Source organism: Phyllostomus hastatus, unplaced genomic scaffold (genome assembly GCF_019186645.2).
Source record: "Phyllostomus hastatus isolate PE091 unplaced genomic scaffold, TTU_PhHast_1.1 phas_contig_210, whole genome shotgun sequence".
NCBI lineage: Eukaryota > Metazoa > Chordata > Mammalia > Chiroptera > Phyllostomidae > Phyllostomus > Phyllostomus hastatus.
Window position 1 is genome coordinate 37,412,695 of NW_025333737.1, and position 6,526 is coordinate 37,419,220.

A 6,526-nucleotide genomic window follows, 5' to 3' on the forward strand; every position below is an offset into this window, starting at 1 on the left:
GAACCAGCGCTTCCCCTCCAAGCGGGCCCCCGAGGGCGCTGGCAGGGCCTTCACACCCAGCAGGAGGAGTTCTTTGCTTTGCACATGCGTGGCTGGGGGTGCGGACGGCTGGCATCTTTGGGCCCCAGGCCCATGGAGGACCCCAGTGATGTCCCCGCCAAGCAGCTGGGACCAAGGAGGGTGGTGCACCTGGACCCGGACCGGGCTCCTCACTGGGCGCCTCCCCTCCCCCAAGCTCACGGTCCTGGGGTGCCCAGCACACAGCCCCAGCCCTGCCTGGAGGGGCTGCAGGAGCGTCTGTTGCCATGGTTCCCCCCCAGGCAGCTGGGGCCAGAGGCCAGAGGTTCCGTGAAGTCCTCTGATCCCTGACCTGGGGGCTCCAGAGGGACGGACACAGCCCCACCCACGGCACACTCACACTGCAGCTTTGCACATTCATCTCGTGTGCACTGGCACAGCGCATCCCACACACACAGCACGAACATACACACTCCCCACACACGCCCACCCATAACACACGCCTCAAGCACCACAGGGGTCGCACACACACCCGGCACACACCCCACACTCATTCTCACACTCCACTCCACATCCCAGCTATGCACGCCATGGACACACGGACAGTGCACAGCCGTCCACGCACCCCACTCGCTCAGGACCCCGACGTGGGAGGATGCGTGCGGGGATCAGCACCCCAGCCCCACCCCCAGGTGGGCACTCGCTGCAGTGCGCACAGCAGGAGGCGCCCAGTCTGCAATTGCGCACTGGGCCGGGGCACCGCCTCCCATGACCAGTGGACCAGGGTTCCTTCGCCCTCTGTGGCCAGACCCTGTGACGTCACTCCAGGGCCTGGGCAGCCCCCTGGGGCCTGCACCCCTGAACTGGACAGTCATCCCTCGAGTGAGTGCCACACACACTTTCCTGAGGCCCCCAGCACCCACCCAGGCGGCCAGTGCAGCCGGTATGGCCACTGTGCGGGGTGAGGGGGGTGACCGGGTGAGAATGTCCCAATGTCTGCCAGGGTGTCCCAGGAGGGCTGGCGAGGGGCTGGACCTCCAGGCCCGACCTCGGGGTCGCCCCTCCCTCCCACACTGCAGGAGGGTAGAGGTGGGGGCCTTGGGGCACGGGGAGGACCCAGCCACTCCAGGGCCCCGAGTGGGGAGGAGGTCAGGCTCAGTGGTCAGCATTCTTTCCACCTGGAGAAGAACCCACTTAATCAATTTTTTTGTTTTGCTTTTGGTGATAAATCACTGTGGTCTGTGGCTTGAATCTCCAAAGCTCACCAAGTGGAGTGACATAGCTTTGACAAACTATTCCCTTACCGTGTATGAGTTTATATAAACAAGTGTTTTTTTTTAAGATTTTATTTATTTTTAGAGAGGGAAGGGAGGGAGATAGAGAGAAACATCAATGTGCGGTCGCTGGGGGTCATGGCCTGCAACCCAGGCATGTGCCCTGACTGGGAATCGAACCTGCGACGCTTTGGTTCGCAGCCCGAACTCAATCCACTGAGCCACGCCAGCCAGGGCAACAAGTGTTCTTATGGCCCTTCCAATACACATGAAAACAGGGACGAGGTCCCCCGAAACCACGTCTTAGGTAGCGAGTACTATTCACCAGTGACACGCGAACCAGCGAAACACAACCCCCCCGGTCTCGGCAACAGGTGCCGTCCCACAGCGACCTGGCTCCTGCACATTCCTAAAGTAAGTTCGTTCCCACACTCGGGTGTGTTTATGTTGACTTGATCGGTTGTATACATCGTTCAATCCAGAATGACTTTTTAAATACTGGGAGCCTTAGAGTCGCAGGAAATAAATCACTTTAAATTCAGATTATATACCCTGTTTCGGCCGACACCTGTGCTTCAGTGGTCAGAGAATCACTTTCAAACATAAAAAATTTTTTTTAACATTTTATTTATTTCTAGAGGGGAAGGGAGGGAGAAAGAGAGGGAGAAACAGTGATGCGAGAGATACATCCATCAGGCGCCTCTCACGCGCCCCCTACTGGGGACCTGGCCCGCAACCCAGGCCTGTGCCCCAACTGGGAATTGGACCCACGACCCTTTGGTTCGCAAGCTGGCGCTCAGTCCACTGAGCGGCACCAGCCAGGGCGGTCCAGGGATCTCTTAAACAATGTGTCCTCGCCGTTACCGTATGACGCAGTAGCCCCAGGAAGGGGTGCACACCCCACCGGTGAAAGCAGGCACGAGAGGGAGATACCCGCACACCGCCACGCCCGGCAACACTGCTCCCAATAACCACAAGGTGGGGACCCTCAACGCCCCCGGCAGGACCAATGGGGAACAAACGCGGCCCGTCGCCCTGCGGCGCGCTCAGCCTGGAGGACGCCAGGCTGACGGAGGCAGCCCGTCTCAGAGCAGCGAGCGCTGCCGGGCCTCGCTCGGGGGCTCGGAGGGCGGGCAGACGGCAGAGGAAGGCAGTGCAGTGGCGGCCTCCCGCTCGGAGGGAGAGGGGGGGTTACTGTGTGATGAGGCAGCTTCCGTTTTCCAAGATCAGGAGTTTTGGAGACGCATGTGAATGTGCTTAGTGCCAGTGAAATGTACACTTAAAATGGTAAGTTTCAGACTGTGTCCCCTTTAGAATTAGAAACAGAATCAACACTCAACCAAACACCCTATTGCGTCCAGGCCCCGCCTCCACGGGACACGGACCAGAGGCAGGCCCCCACGCGGACCAAAACGCGGGTGGTCGGATGGGCCTCTGTCGCGCCTTCCGGGTGCTAAGGGCTCCACCGCACCATCTGCTGTGGTCGCTGCACCAACCCCAGGACACAGACGCCACTGTCCCCCCCTCAACACCAGGACCCGGTACCCTGTCTGACTTGTCCACAGCTACCTCCCCGCAGAGCTGGGACCTGAACTGGCCGTGACCCCAGGTCCCCCGCCTGAACCAAAACGGACGTGAAGGTCACCTCCTCGGTGCGGCAGGGCAGAGACCAGCATGAGCGCAGTGGCACCTGCGGCCCCCACAACCGCGGGGCAGGGGGGCAGGGCAGACAGAGGCCACCTGTTCCCACAGGTGGTCACCATTTCAGACTCGACACCAGGGGATCAAAGGCAACAGCCCGTTCAGGTCCCAAGCAAGACCGTCCTCCCCCTTCCCGTGAATCCAAGGCCCCCCACACACACACACACACACACCACCGTTGCATCCCACTGCAGACAAGGAGCATCCCAGGGCCAGGGCCTCAGCCCCGCACGTGCACAGGGACCTGCCTTTCTCTTCGTGGCCCAGCTGGGCGGGAGAGGGAGCGCTGGTGCAGCGGAAACCAGAGGCCTCCGGGGTAGCCGAAGTCCGCCTCGTGCAAAGCAAGAACCCTGCTGGCCCCCCTCCCCTGCTCGGCGCAGACACGAGGAGACACCGACCCGGGGTCCGGCCCCGCCGCCTCCGAGTCCGCGGTCCTTTGTTCCTGACGCATCCCCTCCGTGAAATAATCAGTAAGTCAAGGTCACCGCGAGCGGGGTCCGCGCTCGGCCCAGAACGCCGCCCGAGGCTCGGACTCCAGGCTGGCGGGGCGCGCGTCTCCGCAGCTTCGCCCAGCAAGGCCGCTGGTCCGGGCGCCGAACCCAAACGACGACGAAGCAAGACGAACTCTCTCGGGACGGTTTGCAAAATGTTCAGCATCGGTTAAGGAGGACAACGCTGCGGCCAACGAAGCTGTGGGGCCGCCCCACCCACGGACTCTCGCCGGCGCGACCACTCTCATCCGGCCTCCTTCCGCCGGGCTGGGAGCCGGGAGTCCTCGGGGTCCGCAGCTTTGCGAGGCCGCAACCCAAAGGACTCGGGAAGGCGCTGCGGCTTAGGCACTCTCCGGCGACGGTCCCGTCCGCCGGCCCCCGGAGACCCTCGCGAAGTCGCTGCCGCCCTGGCCCCGGGGCCCCGCGCGCCCGGGGAAGGCCCCAGGCGAGGGCCCTGCTCACCTTGGCGCCGAGGCGCGGAGAGCGCGCCGCCCGCACCTGTGGGGGACACAGACGTTAGCGTCCGCAGAGCGCGGGGACCCACAGCGACCCCCGCGTTCCCGCCCCGCCCCCCTGAAACGCCGGCCCCCAGAGCACTCCGTCCTCCTTCCCCCACCCTCTGCCCAGGCGGGGTTCCGCAAATTCCATCCGGCAGTGCATTACCTCGAACGACCCGTCCCTAGTCCCCGGGTACCGGCCGAGAGGCACTGACAGCCGGCGGCAGTAAACGAAAAACAAGCAAAAAATAAGGAGACTTCCGTTTCCGGGCAGCGGAACCCTCCCCTGAAGGAGGCCCGTACGGTGTCCGCAAAGGGTCAAGCCTTCTGCAGGCGGTCTCTTTTCCCATTGCCGCAGTACCACTGCCCCCTTCCGGCCCAGGTTAATAGTGCAGCGCCTCGAACGTAAAGAACAGGCGCCTCCCTTCTCTGCTCCCTTCCTTTTTCCACCCCCCAACCCCTCGGCTTCGCTAGATTTCATTTTTCGATCCAGTTTGAAGACCTAACGCTTACCGTATTTTGACGTGTATAATGCGCACTTTATGCCCACATTTTTTCAGGGAAAAATAGGATGCGCATTATAGGTGGGTAGTACTAATTGAGTACCTGCATAAATGTTTTCAATTCTTTTACTCATGCTTATGCCTTAAAAGTGTAATTCCAGAAAGCAATAACGATATCTGTTGCGAACTAATACCCTGGAATATGATCATCGGTTTCATTTCTAAATATCAATAAATTAAAAATTGAATTAAAAAAAGAATTTTTTCCTTAAAGTTTGGGTCAAAAATGTGTATGTGCATCATACATGGCAAAATGCTCTCACTGGTGTCGTGAGAGCTGTGCCTTGGGCATCTATACAGAGATCTCTTTTATTTTTGTTCCATTCTAAAGATTTTATGTATTTATTCTTAGAGAGGAAGGGAGGAAGAGAGAAATATTAATGTGTGGTTTCCTCTCATACGCCCCCTACTGGGGACCTGGCCTGCAACCCAGGCATGTGCCCTGACTGGGAATCGAACCGGCGACCCTTTGGTTTGCAGGCTGGCGCTCAATCCACTGAACCACACCAGCCAGGGCCAGAGATCTTCTCTTTAAATGAAATGACTGAAGGGACGTAGTTCACTATTGTGCCACCAGCTGCCCAGCAGGCCTGTGACCTTGTTAAACACGACGCCCGTTTACTCCCCTGAGCATCTGTCCCCGGGCCTGGAGTTCCTGGAGAGCGAGAGCAGAACGGGACTAACCCCCCCACACACCCCACAGCCCCAGGCAGATGATGACGGGGCAGCAAACTGCAGCCCCTGGTTCCCACACCCCGGCATCCCAGGGGCCCCACAAACAGCAGCTCTTCACCCCCTTTAAATCCAATTATAACCCAGTAGAAACTCAAAGCTCCCCACCTTGCCCCCCAGTGCTGGTGTCCGTCTCCACGCCAGCCCCTCCCCTCCCCTGGAGAGGGGGCAAAAACTTGACTCCCTGCGCTTGCTTCTGTCTGTGAATTCTCTCACAGCCTGTGTTGCCAACCACCGTAACATTCTGGTGGCCATAGGGAGACATTGTCTATTTCTCCCCCTCCTCCAGCCTCCTGAGACTTGCAACTAGGGGAGCAGTGGGCAGCGGAAGCCCGGCCCGGGCTGCCCCCTCACCCCGTCTCTCTGAGGCTGGGAGAGAGGATCCTAATCCTTCTCCGTGTCTCTGGACTCTGCAGACGGCGCCCTGCGCACCCACCTTCACAGCCAGCAATGGGTAAGTGTCTCTGAGTCTTAGGATGAAAACATCCTATCAAAGGTGGTAGCTTATCCCCTCGTCTCATTGTCATAAACCCCAGGGCTGGGTCCATCGCTTTCCCAGGGGTTCGGCTGGGAGGGGCGCCTCCTACCGCCTCCCCGCTGGGTCTGGTCTGCCTTCAGGCTGGAGGGTGCTCAGCTCTGGCCGCAGCCTCCAGGTCGTTTGAGTTGGGGGTGCACTTCTCACACCTTCCGCCTCCCCTTCTCGGTTGTTCTCATCCCTGAGGGCTCCCCACCTTAAGCAGGGTTGTCTGCTTAAGACCCTGGGGGCTCTGGGGCTTCCCAACCTCGAGCGCAAGCACTGGATTTTCTGTTGCAACATGGCCTGGCCTCCATACACACTGGGACAGCACCCACCCCCACGGCCCACGAATGTCTTGCTCCATTACGGCATCTTTCCGTTTATGTGACTCTTCCTGGCCCACCACCCCAGCCTCCCGAGCTCCCCCTCCTCACCCCAGCTCCCCCTCCCCCAATATCAGTGCCCAGATAAAAACTCATTGGGACACGGTGTCAATGCACAGCACTCAAGTCACTGCGGACCACCGGGGAGCTTTTGCTTAGGGAGGATGCTGAGGCCCAGCCAGGCTGGAGGGCAAGCCCGCGGGGCAGACAGGGGAGGCTCCCCACCCGGAGAGAGAAGGTGGAGGAGCACCGTGGCCTTCCAGTTCCCGTGTTGTCTCCCTCTGAAGTGTGAACCACGATCGAACTCCGACTTATACCTTCGCTACTACTGAGCGGCGGAGGCGCATGCG